We start from the raw sequence: 17,525 nt of genomic DNA on the forward strand, positions 1-17,525 counted from the left end.
AGGAGCATCTGGCTATTCATCGCTATTCTCGACCGCGCACTTTCGGCGAGAGATTTATAATGTTGAGAGGGAGAGGAGAGGAGGGAGAGAGGGAGGGGGAGAGAGAAAGAGAGGGAGGGAGGGGGAGAGAGAGAGAAAGAGAGAGAGAGAGGTGTGAAAGAGAACACCAAGATTTTCACTCGTCGACGTATTCGGCTGCGTTTACTCTCTCAAGTTTAGACCGAAATTTTCCCGGATCGGTTCTTCCTAAATTCCGGCATTTTTTTTTCTTCGCTTTTTTCCATGCAGTCCCGTCCCGGGCAAATTCCGTCTACTTATTCGAAAATGGCGAGTTTCCATCTACAAGGCGCGCAGGGAATCCCTGTTTCCCATTACGAGTGATTCTTTCTCTCTTTCTTTTTCTACGAAACGTTCGGAATTTTTTCACCCAAGCGAATAGAATTTTAGAACGACAAATGATATCTGAGGATCTGTTCCATTTTAATATTTGTGAGAGTAATTGAATAAAAGTTATTTGAAAAATTCTTTAAAATAATTGGGTCATTTCTATTTAAATAACCATTGATTACAACATTAGTAATAAAATCTAGATATCACGATTTCTTAGTGTCAAATTGCAACAACGATCTGAAAAATTAATAATATTAAAATACTGAGAATGCAATGTTTATATTCCCTTTATCCGTATTTTAATAATCTCGAAATTTTACAACATTGCAGAGAAAGATTCACCATGCAATAAAGTAGAATATTATCAATGCAACAGAAATCATTCCGTGAAATAACAATAATGCCGCCGTTTATCGCAACAACTGAAATTCGTTTCAGCGGTGCAAAATGCCTCGTTTTACAAAAAACGTGATCGACGTTACTATATCAGTAGGCATCTCACAGTAGTTCGAATCGTGAAAGCTCTCTTGCGGCGAAGGGATATTTTGAAGAAGCGATCTTTAACGTTCGCTCTGCTGTCTAATAGAATCGTATCATGGTGAAATGTTCGCGATTGTTACGTATCCGCGAGCTCGCTGCTCGGCGATATGCCATTTCGACGATTTTAATGCATCGTCAATCGCTGCACCACACTGCTAGGATGTATTGTGAATCCGAGAGAGAGAGAGAGAGAGGGGGGGGAGGAGGGAGGGGGAGAGAGATTTTTCCTCTCTCTTCATTTCTGTCCTCTCATGAGAAGAGAGTCCGTCTTTTCTCTTCTTTCCAGTCCATTACAATCCGAAATGTTCGACGAAACGATGCGTTCAAAACCATTACTACCGTTGCGACACGGACGCGTTTCACATTCCTAGCTGCCGAATTCAATAAAAAAAATTTGATTGATTTAATTTTGTCATTCATCAGCGATATCTCGTCACGTTTATCCTTTTTTTGCGAGAACTCTTTTTTCTGAACCCGATCTCTCGATACCGCATTCGCCGAACGAACGGCTAATTTTGCCGGAAAACAGGAATTGGGCGATTCTGAAAATAAAGAAGCGAAAAAGCAGTGCAGACGACTATTGTTAGCGCTTTTAAAAGGCAGCGCGCGTTGGTAGAAGCTCTCTCAGTATAATAAATCTACGCCGACTATCCTTCTCAACGAGAGCCCCAAAGGTTTTCCTCGCGAAAAAGGACTCCAATAAGCTGTTTGACAAGTTGCTCGGTAAGGAGAAGCGGGTAGTGCTAATTATTCTTTGCTCAGAGGCGATGGAATACTTGTTCTATTTAAGGGACGATGAAATTGTTCTACATATTCTAAAATCTATTACGAACAGCTACTTCATTCTTAATGTAAAATACATTATGAATGGAAGCTATTTTAGACTTATCGCGTGAAATGATAGAGAATTTGATTGTTCTATGCATAATGAAATATAATATGAACAGAATTGTTTTACAAATGAGAAGAGATTCGAAAATATGAAGAATGTTGAAAATTGTGATTGAAATGTCCATGTAAGAAAAGTATTACTTCATTTCCTAGCGATCGCTATCGCGTAAATTACATTGTTGCAGAGATTTAATATTAAGATAGAATCTTTGAATATAGTAAAATCTCGTTATCGAGATTCAAGTCAAATTTCTTCTATTAGAATTTTATTATAATCGAGTTACCAACATATTTCTAAAAACTAGAAATTTATTCAATAATGCAAAATTTAAGGAAAATGTTCATCAATTTTATATTCCTATTTTACATTCCTGTTAATTAAATAAATAAAAAAGAGCATATCTAACAATATATTTTCACGGTTACAATAAATTTTAATTACTTTGCTCGCAAATATATTTATTTTCAGATATCATCATTTTTTATGTCATTTTATATTTACAAAATTTTATATTTTTGGAGCATTGTAGAGATTTGAATATTCATGTTACTAAAAACATTAAAAATATTTATTTACAACAAAAATTCCAGAATTTTTTCAGTTGCGATATCGAATGAAATTATTACGGTCGATGTGTAAAACAAAATTAAATATAAGAGAAAATGAAAAAAATAGCTAATACTTAAAAAAGAATTTCGTAGTTAATTATACCATCATTCATGTTCGCGACCATTTATGAATTCCCGCAACCGTGGCTTGGTCTATAAATTACTTGCAGTTACCAACCTCTTTTCTTCTTTTTTTTTTCGCGACTGCACGTCGCCACGCCGTTAAAACGGAAATAATGCCCGCGAGGAACATACGGTGTCGGACGACCACACGAAAGGGAGTGAATGAAGGTGAGGGTGAGTATCGCTTTACGCCCGTTCGCCACTTCCACGACCACCAATCCCGCCGTCTGCTGTGGGATGTCTTTTATTGAAATGCTCGGCACACCCGCGTGCGGTATCCTTCGGGTGCCGGAGACATCGGGGACGCGGTGAAGAGGGTTAGAAGACGTTCGAGGATAGAACGGAATCGGAGCAAGAAATGTCGGGAGCGGATGTAAAGCTCAGCGATTCGGTGTCTCGTAACCTCCGAAGATCGCCAAAGAAGAGCAAAACCGACCTCTCGAATCTGTGACAATATGTCGAGCGACTGGTAAAATCATCGGAGAAATGAATTTCAAGCACGGTACTTATGACCGATAGAAGAACATAAAATTAGATTATCGATAAAAGAAGATTATTTAATTTATGTTATGTTTTTAATGCAATGTAACGAGCAAAACGCAATGCAAGGAGAATTAATTGTTTCATATATTATATAAACAAAATAATATCTTTTTACATATTTATAAATATATCATTAAATAGTTAAATAACAATATCAATGTGTGATATTATATTTTATGTTGTAAATAAAGATAATGCAACTTTGTTTTTGCAAAAATAATAAATTTTCATTTTCAAAGTTATTGCTTAAGTGAATCTTTTAAACTTTTAATATATCATAATCTGAATAAAATAATTATATTTGCATTAGACATGCCTCAGTTTTTACTTCAACTTCCTTGTTTTCAACAAATACGTAAACACCGTAGCATAAAGCAGCAAGTAGTTGCCAGACTGTCGCAGACGGATGCAAAGTTTAACGATTCATTGTCGCGGAACAATTTGTAGAAAACAGAAGATATGCAAAATACGTCGTAAAACTTTAGACTTTCCGTCTTACAAACGTGTCGAAATTATTCGTGCATTTATAACTCCGACCTTTCCTGCTTCGATAATGTTAGTTTCATTGTTATTAAATAATCATCCATTTTTATCTTACTTTTGCTGACTAATAATAGTATGAATTTCGAGAATTCGGAATAAGATATTGGCATAAAATCTATCAAGATAATTAAGCATAATGAATTATTTAATAAGATAATTAGCGTGAATTAATTCCTAACATAATAAAATATAAATAATAGCACAATAAAACTCACGTTTCACATAAATATTCCCCATAATAATGTGTAAAGAATATTTATATCAATTAATTTACAAACACAATTGCCGTAATAAATGCATCGCGATATTGTTGTCAGAAACACATTTGGCTCAGGTTTAATAAAAAGCTACAAAATCGCATAAAACGCATCGCCAAATAATTGCAAAACAATCGTGTAAAATTACTTTTTGACAAATCAATCACGTCGAGCGAGTAGAATTATATTCTCGTCCATGTCATCGAATTATTCTGTAATTTAATAACGACAGCTTAATAGCGGATACGAAAATTACGGTCGATTATTTCAATGCGGGTAACAATAATCGCAGCAAGTTAGCCAGGCAGGAATATAACAACTTTGGCTTCAAGAGGACGAAAACTGGACGATATAATACATCGATATAATATGTCTATAGGCAGCTGTACGGCGAACGTTTATTTCAAAGTTTATCCATTAAGCGTATTGACTAAGGGGCGAAGCATATGGCGGTATCGTCGCAGACTTTAAAAGACCAGAATTTTCTCAAGAACGGAGCACCGCCCGTGCTCGGCTTTCAATTTACTGTCACTCGAAACAGGGATTACTCGATATTGAATTAACAAATTAAGAAAAATCTCAACTTCCGAAAAGTTTGCATACAATTAACTTAAAACGCTCATATAATAGAGAAGAATGGAGAAACTATACGACATCTAAGGGAAAAGTTAAATAAAACCAACGATCATTTTCGATTATAAAGGTCTATGTTCAAAAGATATATTTCATATTTGACTTTACAGTATAATAATTAACATGCATCAATATAAATTATAATTTTAAACATAAAATGAAACTTTCTTATTATTGTAAAATGAAACTGTTGTCGATTGGAATTACCCGCAGTTGTGCGGGACAATATTAAATTAAATTATGTTTAAAATTATACATTGTTAAAAATTTCATGAAATTTAATATACTTTTAATTTATTTTGAATTTAATTTCATGACATTACATTAAATTTAATGTATTTATAACTGAAAAGTATATTTATGTACATGTACATGAAATTTAATGTATTTTTCATGAAAATTTTTATTTAAGTAATTACTGTAACTTTTAATTTTCAGTTAAATCATTCATTACTTTTAATTTCGTTGACAACCACGAGCTTCATTTACATGTAAAGGAAGCTCGTGGTCACATTTCTAACAGTGTAGTTTATATTGATAATATATAAAAGTTAATTCAGTTTTAAGTAAGCTAATATCTCCTAGGAGTTCCTGAGAAGCTTCTTCTATAATTGATAAATAATTATCAGCTTTATAAAACTTTTTCCTTAGATTTTCGCAATCCTCTAGTTACACTACTGCAACAGTGTTGTTCGCATTTATCCCGTATGTTCGCAATTCTCGTCCTCTCTCCTAAATGTTATAGATTAGATACACTGTTAGAAATGTGACCACAAACTTCCTTTACATGTAAATGAAGCTCGTAGTTATCAACGAAATTAAAAGTAATGATTGATTTAACTGAAAATTAAGTTACAGTAGTTACTTAAGTATAATATGAACGTGTACATTAAATTTCATAAATTTTCATGAAAAATACATTAAATTTCATGTACATGTACACAAACATACTTTTCAGTTACAAATACATTAAATTTAATGTAATGTCATGAAATTAAGTTCAAATTGTGTAAATTAAAAGTATATTAAATTTCACGAAATTTTTAACAGTGTACGTTTCGACCGAGGATATCCTTAAGAAAACTTGCTCATCGACAGATCATGCAAAGTGTCATCTTAATTTATCAGCTCTAAATTTTTTCTATTTAATTCTTTTAATTTTATTTTGATTTAATGTAATTGATGTAATGTGATTTATTAATTGTTAGAAAATAAATAACGACAAGCAATTCACGACTTGACATATCCAATGGTGAAATCGATCACTCGTACTACACTGGATGTGTATATTAAACAGGACAGTGCATATTAAAAGCTGCGCTTTATATAAAATATTTCAATGCAGTGATACAATATAATCAACTTTGACAATGAATGATACATATATATTTTGTTAAATAACGTGATAATATCATTAGTATATAGTTAATCGTTTAAAATATTTATATACACAGTAAAAAAATTTGTGTATATGTGTTGGAAACGTCCACTCACGTTTGTGTTAACAGTTTGTGTTGAATTTTTTCAATATCGAGTGTTAATTTAACATAATGTGATTATGTTATTTAAAGATGTTTTGTGAAATTGATATTCAATGTTTCTTATTGTTAGTGTCAAAATGACAAAATTTATGAGTAAGTGAACAAGTAACATAAAAATAATGTGTTTTCAAACGTAAATTCTAAGACAAATGAATGAAATATGTATTAATTTAACATATCATAAAAGTTAATTTTCTGAAAAAAAATGTTCCCACAGTTTGTTTACACACTGTGTCGATGTTATCTTTCTTTGTATTTATTCTCTTACATAATATTTGTGTTACCTTCTAACATATTCATCTTGTGTGAAATTAACTCAAAAATTTGAGTGAACCGTTTGGGACATGTGATTTATGTTAAATTCAACATATTTTTTCAACTGTGTACTTTTACATTTAACTTTGCTAATTTCATATAAAGCAGCTTTTAGTATGCATTGATCTAGCGTGGCACAAGTGACCGAATTCGCTATAAAAGTTATCTTTTGTACATTAATTGTAGCATATAGAGAGGAAATAACGTAAAGGGAGGCTAATTCGTGTAGATTCACTCTATTTGTCGTAATATCACACTTTTTTTACTTTCTGTCCACAGCAGCGTTGTATATGCTCGACGCATTCGATGGCTCGAAATTCCGTTTTCCTTTTTTTTGTCAGCGCGCCGCGAACTCGTACCTTATTTTCACCATCCTCGCCAGAAATTCGTTCACTGAGCGAAACTACGGGTCGAACGAATACGTTACGACACATGAGAGGACACCAGAGCAAAAAAACAGCAAGCGTGACATCTGCCGTCCATCGGACGGAGAGTGGGACCTTTTTTGTAATAAAGCGTTCGGAAATCCCAGAAAAAGCGTCATCGCGGATTAAGCGGACGGCCGATATTAAAGCGCAATCTAAAATTCGACGGCCGTGAAAAAAAAGAGCCAAACGTCAGAAGCGTCGGTTATTATTTGCAGGGCAAATGGTCGTTTAATGGCCAACGTTGCGGATACATTGCGGAAACGTACGCCCGCGTCGATCGTTTCCCTTTGAAAAGCTATGAAATCCGTCGTACGTGTTAGACCAAGTTCTTTGCAATTTGAAAATTCTTTGGTAATAAATCATTCAATTTCGACGAACAAGGAAATTATATTAGTCACGTGCTATAGACCATTTCAATACTAAAGAAGAATTACCTCTCTGAAACTGTATATCGAAAGTAATACACTGTAATATGTATAATATAATAATTATAATATATATATAACCGTAATATACTGTACCATAAAGAAAAATTTTCTACTTATTTTTATGTACTCATTATTTATATTATTTTTTATGTTTATTATATTTACATATTATAAATTGGAAGTGTCTTTTACTGATAGAAATACTTACTGATAGATATCTTGAACTACTACAATTCCGTTAAACCTGATGTATGTTGCTGCAGACGTAACATATGTGTGTAAATAGCGAAAAAGTTCATCGTTAATAATGTCTTTACAAGCAAACAATGCAAGTTTATTGGTCATGTGGTGCTTTTTCCAGTATACGTAAATCACGTAATATGCCAGCGACCTTAAAACAAGCTCTCTTAGGCTCAATTTCACAACTTACGCTTAACTCTTAACCGAGGTTCAACTTATTCATTATCTCTTTCCAATTCTAGAATTGAAAAGAGATAATGAATACGTTTTTCGTTAAACCTCGATTAAGAGTTAACCGTGAGTTGTGAAATTGGGCCTTAGAGAAACAAATCGAAATCGTTGAATATCAACGAGAAAAAAGCGAGAAAAATGGTAAAAGGAGTGAACATCGAGATAGGAGCATGCCGGACCGAGTATTACATCACGCTATTATCAACAGGTTCTTTCCGTTTAAGCATTCATTGGCAATCATCCAAAGACCGCCCACATTGAAGGGACGGCAGAGAGATATGTATACTTCCTGAAAACCTTTCTTTCTACGACTCTAACATCTCGCCCTTTCTTTCGTCGTAAGAACCATTCGCATTCTCGAAATAATCACGTGAAAATTTCAATTTAGTATAAACTATATCTGTTCTCATCGTGTGACTTTAATTTTAAACTTATCGGAATTGAAATAGTGAACTAGACGTTGCGCTATCAAAATATTTAAAAAAATAAGAGTTATTTTTAAATACGATAAAAAATTAAAAACGAATTTTTTATATTGATCTAGAATACATAAAAGAGAGAGAATTGCAACACAAATATTGCTTTATTTTATATTAATTTTCCACCTGCAATAACAGTTTTACTCCCTCCCTTTCTGCAATCTGAGTCTTTTGTCCAATCCAAGTTTTTTTACTATTCTTTCAAGAAATGTGGACAAATTCAGGCTTACTTTTCAACATCGCTATTATAATACATTACCAAATAATTTTTTTAATTCAAATGTTAAAACTTTTATTTAATAAAAATTGAAATTTGAGTAAAAATGAGGAAGAAATTTGAGGGAAATTTTTTTTTGCTTGTACCAAGACTCAGATTGCAGACAGAGGATTAATTATAAATTGACGCATTATATTATCATAAATTTTAATTTTTATTTACACTCTTTTTCATTTACACTGTTAAAAATGTCATGAAATTTCATGAACTTTTAATATACAATGGTAAATGATATTTAAATCACTCGTAACTGAAACGATATTTAATGTATATATTAATGAAATTAAATTCAAGTAAATTAAAATATATAAGTGTGTGTGTATTTTTTTTTAAATTTAATATACTTTTAATATACGGAGATAAATAATATTTCAATTCACTGTAAATTAAGTAAACTTTAATGTACATGTCCATTAAATTTTGGCACTTTCCGCGGCGACTGTGCGAAACAAACCCATCAACTGTTTTTACTACTTTCTAGACTATTCTGGACACCTTGTATCGAGATTATGATTGCCGTGGAAAGTGCTATGTTTATTAGTGCATATTGTGAATATAAGAATGTAAATACATCAATGTAAGTATAATATTGATTCTATAATGAGTCGGTAGTCGGTCTTATCGATGAATCGCGGTGAAGTTGGTCAACAGTCAACTTGTAAGAAGATTACAACCGATTTTCTTAAGTCTGGTGGAATTCGACTTTATTCCTTCCCATTAGTCGAGCTAAACGACTTGCTGTATAATTAACAGCTTGTAGATGGGAAAAATCATAGTCACCTATTTAGATTAAGGCTGGTTAAAACTTGAGATTTCTGATTACCGACTCGTTGTAGAATCAACATACTTCCATTGATGAATTCACATTCTTATATTCTTATATGTATATCAAAGTATATTATACATGCTTGTAATTTGCAGGGACTTTTAGCTGACGCGATATGCGTGAAATATACACACACACACACGCACGCACGCACACACGCACGCACGCACGCACACGTATCCCATGTAAAAGTAATGAACATGTATATTATATTCAATAAAAGTATATACATTAAAAGTAACACATATGTTAATGAAATTTACGACATCAGTAAATGAATATTCATATACAACGTTCATTATTTTTCATTGACGGGCTTGACGGACCAAGCTTCCTTTACATGTTAATTAAAAGTTATTAAGAAATTTCTAACAGTGTAGCTTAAATGTGATAAAAAATGTTAATAATAAATGACTATGCGCGAGTCCAACGATTCGTTGCGACTAGAAAAGAATCGATCTGGTGGATCAACGCGGAACAGCTCGCATCTCGATTGTTAGAGGGGCTCAGCTGCTATGTCACTCGGACGCGTCCCCGAGGATCGCGAGCCATCGGCCAAGTTAGCCGCAGAAAATACGAGAAATACGGAAGGCATTAGCGCGCAAGCACGAAGACTGGCTGCTACCGAGTGTGTAACGCATACACATATACGCGCCAGTATGTGCGCACACAATATAACCAGACGAGCGAGAAGTTTTTCCATCGCTCTGGCGAAAATTGCGTCGAGATAGTTAATGGTCGTCACGGACGGACGGGACCCATCAACTGTACCGGAAGAACGCATCCTGAGAACAGCAACGAGAAATAGGCAGAGAAAAAGATAGGAGAAGGGTATCACTTCGTTTACCGCTGCCGAGGTCACTTCCTAATCTAAAAACCCGCGTGGAGAACGTTCTTTCGCTTGTGAACGAGGCGGATAACATTATAACAATATTTTCATCTCGCAAAGGTTTGATAAAATTGAATTCTGAGATAATTGGCAGAATAGAATTTCACCGTTCAAGCTCAATCTACGATAATATTTTTTAAACGCTCTATCTGATATCTCGCAATTAATTTGACTTCATTGCGTAGGTATTCACATCCCCGTTAAAAGAAATCTCCTATTATAAAAGCAACTATGATTATGATATAACTAATCATTGAAGCTGACATCACAAAATTGAAGATAATTAATTGTTGAGAATTTGTCTTCTAATATAAAAACATGAATGCAAAACTTGAGTTTAAAAATTAATAAGCTTTATTTAATATTACCAGCAAATATAATAGAGAAAAAGCAATATAAAAGAAAACAAAGAACTAAGCGATCGTGTACGTGTTGGCATTCATCTCGAGCGCTGCGATAAAAATGAAATGCATGGAATTAAATTCAAAATAAATGTAAACCGCGCGGAGAGATAAATGAAAAGGACGGTAGGAGAAACGTCTAGGATCTTCGAGACGCGCGCGCAGCGTAAGAGAAATAATTAAGAAGCTCGTCGTCAACTTTGCACCCTACTTGGGAGCCAGCGTCTGCGTCGCAAGAAAAAAAAAAGAAGAGAAGATGCATGAAAATGCTGGCTTGATTATTGTCGGACACCCGCGGTGATAGTGGCGAGTCCTAAGAAGAATGGTTTGAAATTTAAGAGAATCCATCTTGCGGCGGACTCTGCGAAACGGCCGCGAATACTAACCGCGCACGCGAAACAATGAATTTGCACTTTAGAATGTAAATGTTTCTCTCATGCGGATTAAGTACACTGTACGCTAGCATCTCATTAGGATGCTGCAGTAGACAGTAGAATTTCATTAAGCACAGCCAAAAAACTGTGCATGTTATACGAGGGATTACCCGTAGCACGCACGAAACAAAAACATAGCCAGTCGTAACGTTATTCAGTTACAAGCATATTATCATAAAATAAACATTTTAACTTTTAAAGTTAGATATTCAAAATCACATTTTACAGATAAAAATTGTACTTATCGCTTAAGCTTATCGCTTTCTGTGCAATTCTATTTCTAGTTAACAAAACCTTTATAAACGGTTCTCTTCTTTACCTTTCTGTCTCCACGTAGTTTACTCGTAACTTTTGTCGCAACAAATAAACGCACATATTTAACTATCAGACAACAAAATGTTACGTCATTATTACCAGAAATAATGCACCATGCTTACACCTGCGCCTGAAAACGGTATCTAATTCACTTGTAATTATGCTGTCTCCTGAGAAATTAAACACAGCCCGCAGTACTAATCGGCCCGCGGAGACTTTGCAGGCGTTTCCGCCACTAGTTCGGAAAATGTTTTCCCGACAGATCAGCGGATGCATCGCCACGTACTATTTGTAACGATCGAACGGTGCAGCGTTAAAATCGAGAAAAACTGATGTTTTGCGACGGTCAAACGATACGGAAAAGTTACGACCGTACAAAATTGGCACGCTGGGCGGATCGCGTACATGAAAAATTGGAAAAGCGGCAAACGGCGAAAAGATAGAACCAGGAACGTCTTGCGAGCTCTCCGGTCCTATTAGACCTAAAAATACTGCGAACATGTGCTGAATAAGAAACATGAGCTCGGTAGATATCTCTCGGGAAAATGAAGAAATTAAAAAAGAAAAAAGCGAACTGGATGAAAAATAAACGTGCTTCTCTTTCGTGCAATCAAAGCGGACTAATGAGTTGATAAAAAAATTACATCGTACTGCATTGATAAAAACGTTTGCATTTCTAATTCTGTTTTGTTCAATAGTATAATTACTCCGGTAATTTACGAGCTTTCGAGTATAAAATTTTGAGCAATCATGTCTCTTTCTCACAACGGTGCTTTTAGAGTACTCTTGTAAATGTACAAAATGAAAGATGTGAAAAGAAACTAAATAAATGCCACGTTTATTCTACGATTATGATACTGAAGAACAATTGTCGAACGCTATCGATAAATAAATCTATTCGATTGAAGATGAAGTGTGGAATACGCGAATTGCAGAGTCATCAACAGGTTCTACGAGTCAGCCAAAAATCATTGGCAGCACTCCAAAGACGAGTTCACCGAGAGCCGTCGACGCACAGATGCTTGGAATGACGGTGCTGCAGACCGAGAAAAAGTTCCTTATATATAGTTCTTATATAGAAGGAATCGGGAAAGCGATTGAAAGAAGTTCGTACATCGATGCAGTTGCATCCATTTATGATAGTTTAAGTTATTTATCTACATTCATGATTTCACTCTTCAACACTTTAACTTGTTTTACTTCCATAATAAAAAATAATGAAAAATACGATAGAGGGAAAATAGAACTGAGAAAATAGGATCTTGACGAAATTGATATTAATATATAATAAATACTTAATAATCAATTTCTAATTGATTACTATAAACTTGTATTATAAGACTGAAACATTTTTTTATATATAATAAAAATGAAATATATTACGTACGTGTATGTTACTTAAATATTCTTAAATCGAAAAAACTGAAATTATGTTTTTATTGTTTTAACCATCAATATAATGAAAGTTATAGTTTTTCAGATTGGCATATACATTTTTAACCCGAAGAATTTTTTATTATATTGCAATCGAACTTTATCATCAATATTTGCATCTGCGGATCGATAAAAAATTAATCAGAGTACGAGAATTAAAATAGCTCAATATTTAACATGGCTGATTTAACATGACCTAAAATACGCAAGCAGATTTCTGCGACCAACGATAAGGACAAGACGCGATCGAGCGAGTTATTACTTCTCGTTGCGCGAATATTATTTTTGCAATAGCATCCCATTGATCGGAATTAATGAACTTTCATAACAATTCACAACGATTCTGTCAAAGGAGCTCTCGCAACTTTGACAACTTTGGCATTATGATCAATATTGGTAATCGGACAGGTGACTCCATCAGTGCGGCCAAGTTGCCGCGTCTTCAACAGGTTTTTATCGAATATAAACAGTATTTCAAAAAAATTAAACCAATATATAAATGAGCAAATAATGAAGATATATCGTATTATTATGCATCAAATATCAATTTTCAATTTTCTATTCATTAAATAATTATTATACATTAAATTAATTATAAAATTAATTCCAAAAACTATTTTGTCTACTAATGAACACTGCCGAGTATAGAAGATCCATTATTGCAATAATAAATCATTATTATTATATATGTATTTTTCATACGTAAATTATTTGATTAATTTAGAATTTCTTAACTTCCAATATTAATTCTAAATATTTTTATGATCAAACGTTAAAAATTACTATTTATCTCAGCTCATTTTAATATCAATTTAGAAATAATAAAATATTATATAGGATATTTCATTATTTATTTGCAATCATTTGAACATAATTAATTAAATTTCCACATAGAACCTTGTGTATTTTAAAATATATTTCAATATTAAAAAAATACAATCTTTTAAACCTTTCAACATTATGTTAACATCTTTTTTACTACAGTCAAATGATACTATTCCTAACCATTCTATGTATGCTGCTCACAAGGAAGAGGATAAACGTGCACGTAATTCCTAAGGGTATTTCTTGAAACGCACCGAGTCGGAGAAAGATCATCAACAGGTCGCCGTTGAATCGCGCAAAGGCCCGCGACCTTCCCTTCGCACTGACCTCGACGACGTTTTAACAAACGATCCCGAGAAATAATCCTTCGATCGATCTCATCGCGGAAAAATTGCGCATATCTCGGTATATCAATAGTGCTCGACTTGGAAATAGCGAGCCCTGTATCGTTTATAATTCCGACCGGTTAAAAGGAGCCTCTGTGAAATTAATTTTCTTCCAAGAAAGAATGCGGAATCTACACTATATCGCTGCGAATTCCGTCTAGTTAATCTTCAACGAAATTATTTTCTTCCTAAGGAATTTAATAAATTAGTACAAGTATCTAAATAAGAACTAATACATTTGGCATCTTTCTGCGTTTAAGAAACAAGCTCATCAAGATCGAGAGAGAGAGAGATAGAGAGAGAGAGAGAGAGAGAGAGATGCAATCTCTTCTCTAATATTACGTAAAGGAATGAGAAAACTGTGTAGTATGTTATTTTAAAGTTTCATTTCTACTCCAATGAACCAAATTAAATTTTGTATAAATTCAATATATCAACGTATTGAATTGGAACTCCGAAAAAATTTAATTCCAATAATTGGAATTTATGTTCTTAAAAAAACGATAGATAATAATAATATTAAAAAATATTAAAACGTCAGATACATAAAGTGGATTCGTTTCGGCTAAAAATAAATCACGAGACAAATAAAAGTCACGTAACATAAAATCTGCCATAATGATAAACTAATTATTGTATTTATTCGACATCTTTAATTAGTCTTGCCATTGCTATAAAATATATAGTAACTAAAACAGTCACTTCGTTTTCAAGCAGCAACAATTTAAAATCTGCTATCGACATATAAAATGAAGCAACTTATTTTTTTACAATAAGCGCAATTTCTTAGCTAATTAAATTCAATCTAATTTCTAATTATTAAAAATAAATTTATATAAAAAATAACATGCAATAAAAATATACAAAATAAAAAACCTGTAATTAATTTATTAAAAAATCGGAATGATGTATTATATGTTCTTTATAAACTTTATTCTTAATAAACTTTCTGAAAAATTTTATTGAATCTTAATCTTAACTCTGAATGCATCCTGCTGAACCGTATCCGAGTACGATATTCTAAAAGCCACGCACTTTCAAAAACAGAAAAAATAAAGTCAATATTTTCTTAGTAAATATTTGATCTGACACCATCGTATCAATTTTTTAACTTTCAATATCTAATATCATACCTCAAGAAATTTTATTAAGCGAACTTAAAATTAGCTAAAGATTTTATTTCATTTATTTATACTTTTATTTTGTCAAAATTATCTGATCTTTTCAACCGCCATGTTTAAAATGTTATTTATTTCACTACAGTAGAATAAAAATTATTATCTGTAGAATAAAAAAAATATACACCATTTAAAAATACTTATACAAGACTCACCCCATTGGAAGCGCTATGCTCCGTATGGCTTTTGCGCTCTCACTTGAAAGAAAACGATGAGGATAAAGCCAACGACGAAGATGGAGGACACCTTCCCAATTGCAGCCTCAAAAGCATAGCACTGTTCGCGAGCTCTTTTTCGCGATACACGTACACGGCTTTTATACACGAAAATGCGGGCTGCCGCGCGCGATTTCACTCGTGGGGGTGTCGCGGTGCGACTGTAGCACAATCGCTACCCTCTCACGCTCTCACGGTCTCCATCCCTCCGGACCGTTCCTTCCCTCTCTCCCGCGACCCTCTCTATCTACCTGCCCCCTCTCTCTCTTTCTCACTCACTCACTCACTCACTCACTCACTCTCTCTCTCTCTCTCTCTCTCTCTCTCGCTCTGACTGCTTATCTCACCCCCTGCTGCCTCTCTCTCCTTACCCTCTCGGCTCCGCTCTCGCTATAATATCTCCCCACCACCGATACGTCTAGCCACTCCTGGAGCGGCAAAGTGCCTTTTCGAAACGCACCCCTCGCAGCGGCACTTTCCCGCTAACAGAATCGACGCCCCCGACTCCAGGAGAAGGTCCACGGAATCACCGGCTGCATTGACTGCACTGACTACACTGACTGCTCTCTCAACGCGGACCGCCGATCTCCGGCCGGTCGAAAGTTCGAAAAGCTCGCGCATGATCGGCCGATCGGCCCGCGCATCCTGCTCTCGTCAAGAAATCGCGGCACGGCACGGTACGACACAGCGCATTTCGTCGCTCGTCCTTATGCATCGCACGCATGCGGGTTTTTGACGCTACGGAATGTAGGAGAGTCTCGGAATATCACGTGTTGCTGGCATGGGAGCTCGTCGAATGCCGAATATGCGAATCACGGACAATGTTCAGGAAAGGAAGAGACGAGAGAGCGAATCGTGACTGCGAGCATTTGTATCGTCAGTTGTGATAGCGCTATTTTATTTTTATTAATCTCATATTTCCGACATTGTATTATATACAACTTCATTTACAGCAATTAAAGATTTTCTAATAAGCTTTTATAATTGTAAACATTTTAAAAGCTCATTATATACAAATACAATCCAAATCTTTCTTTACTTTCCCGATTTTTCTAAGTAATAAATCGCTTCTCTCCAAATATTTATAAAGGATACTTATTAGTTACAATTATATCAATGATAAAAGTAACGTAATGGAAAAAACATACAGGTATATTGTTTAATATTATAAATGTTTTACGAAATACTCCAGCAAAAGTATCTGTAAAAATAAAGAACGGAGCTTACAACATTTTTCTAACAAGAAAGCCTCCATTTGTTTCGGTCTTTACAGTTTATACACAGCATGCAAGCTCGGTGCATTTGATAACATTATTCAGTCGCACCCCGCGGAAGAAACGCGAAGTTTCATGAAATTATTATTATTTCGAGAGGAATGCCACCACTAACAACTGTACGTGTGCGCGCACGCACACAAAATATCTTATTACGGCAGGTGTTCGAGGCCGTGTTCGTAACTTTCTCCTTCAAATTCCATTAACTTTGCGCGAAAATTCCGGAAACGTTTCAGGAAAATTCTTGCAACGAAATAATTGCCGTTCTCGCGATATCGCGGCGGAATCTCGGCCACGTGCCGGAAGCGTGCTCTGAAAGGAAAAGAGATGAAGAAAAAAGAAAGAAAGAGCAGGAGGTTATATATTATTTTTCGCTATGCCCGCCATTCGACTATAATGCGTGATACACACTGCGAGAGCTCCATACACGTCCTAATAAATACAAAAGTGCTTTCTAGACTATAGCTTAGTCGATGACAAGAAGAGAAAAATTTATAGCACACGTCTATGCACCATAAATTCGAGTAAAGTTACAGAAATGTACTTAACAGCTATAAATATGACACCAATAAAATAAAATAAAATATTATCCGATTCAATTATTCATTTTCGTTAAGGATGTTTTAGCTGTACACCAACTAGAAGTATCATCCAAAAAATCAGTTAAAAAAGTCAATATCTGCTAATATAAGCCAAAAGATTTTTGCAATAAATACGCTCTAAAATCCACTGCAAAAAACAAAACAACAAATAATTTTAAAGGTAATTGCTTCATGCAACGAAATGATCATATATTGCTGCAGTTTTAGAGGTAAATGACTTTTAAACGAGTAAATGAATCCAAATACAATAAATGAATTTTCGCACGAATATTTATGAG

General features: G+C 34.3%; 1 protein-coding gene across 2 annotated transcripts in view; it reads right to left on the reverse strand.

Moving 5' to 3' along the window:
* Nucleotides 1-15,435, reverse strand: part of DIP-lambda (Dpr-interacting protein lambda) — a 159,386-nt gene extending 143,951 nt beyond the window's left edge. For both annotated transcript variants that reach the window (XM_018446045.1, XM_018446053.1), the window contains exon 1: nucleotides 15,312-15,435. The gene's annotated coding sequence lies outside the window, so the exon portion shown is untranslated. The remainder of the gene's footprint in view (nucleotides 1-15,311) is intronic.
* Between the last annotated feature and the right edge of the window lie 2,090 nt (nucleotides 15,436-17,525).

Source organism: Mycetomoellerius zeteki, unplaced genomic scaffold (genome assembly GCF_001594055.1).
Source record: "Mycetomoellerius zeteki isolate Tzet28-1 unplaced genomic scaffold, Tzet1.0 scaffold105, whole genome shotgun sequence".
In the NCBI taxonomy this organism is placed as follows: Eukaryota; Metazoa; Arthropoda; class Insecta; order Hymenoptera; family Formicidae; genus Mycetomoellerius; species Mycetomoellerius zeteki.